The sequence below is a fragment of the Sinocyclocheilus grahami genome, unplaced genomic scaffold, assembly GCF_001515645.1.
Source record: "Sinocyclocheilus grahami isolate Dianchi unplaced genomic scaffold, SAMN03320097.WGS_v1.1 scaffold45.1, whole genome shotgun sequence".
Lineage (NCBI taxonomy): Eukaryota > Metazoa > Chordata > Actinopteri > Cypriniformes > Cyprinidae > Sinocyclocheilus > Sinocyclocheilus grahami.
In genome coordinates this window covers 1,994,172-1,994,971 of record NW_015505224.1, presented here as the reverse complement: position 1 = coordinate 1,994,971, position 800 = coordinate 1,994,172, and positions in this window count along the sequence as shown.

Here is an 800-nt window from a genome sequence, read left to right as displayed (position 1 = left end):
ACCATAATTGCAGACAGTTGGAAAATGAAGAGAAATAGTTGTTTTTTTCTCTCTCTGTGGTGTGGTGTCCACCCTCTGGCTCTCTCTCCTCCACCCCTTCTCTGGAGCCAGTAGATGAGGAATGGTCTCTTTGGCTGTCGCCTGTAAGCTCTGGGGATCAGTTCAAGCCCCACAGTAATTTTATCACCCCAGCAACACAAACACTAAACCTCTACTCCCACCCCATAACTCTGATTTACGTCACTACAGCCACCTTGTCCAAAAACGTCCCAGACATTTCCAGGAGACTTTCTGAATCACGGCTGTGACGAGATGTCATATAGAGCTGTGATTGGGCAGACATATTTCCACTGAATACTTTTTGATTTAAATGTATGGTTGACTCATTCTGTTTGGGTGCTCTGTCTTCTTAACTTATTTTTAGGGACAGGTCTAATGCTGCTGCTCTGTTAATGGAGGAATCAGTAATGTGTGTGTATTTGTTTGAGCCGAACAGTCTCTCATTTAGTACTCAAATCCACAAGAAAACATATATTGGAGTAGTAATATCAAGCAATTCATTGACCAATACGGTAATTATAATTTGTTTGTTTTTATTATTTAACAAAACATACACTACCATTCAACATTTGGGGTCATTACACATTTTTAAATGCTTTTAAAATCTCTTATTCTTACCAAGGCTGCTTTTTAAAAAATCAAAAATACAGTATAACCTTAATATTGTGAAATATTATTACAATTTAAAATTTAAAGGACTTCAGGAGGAACCCCCCTGCTCTCCCCCCACTCACCATCAT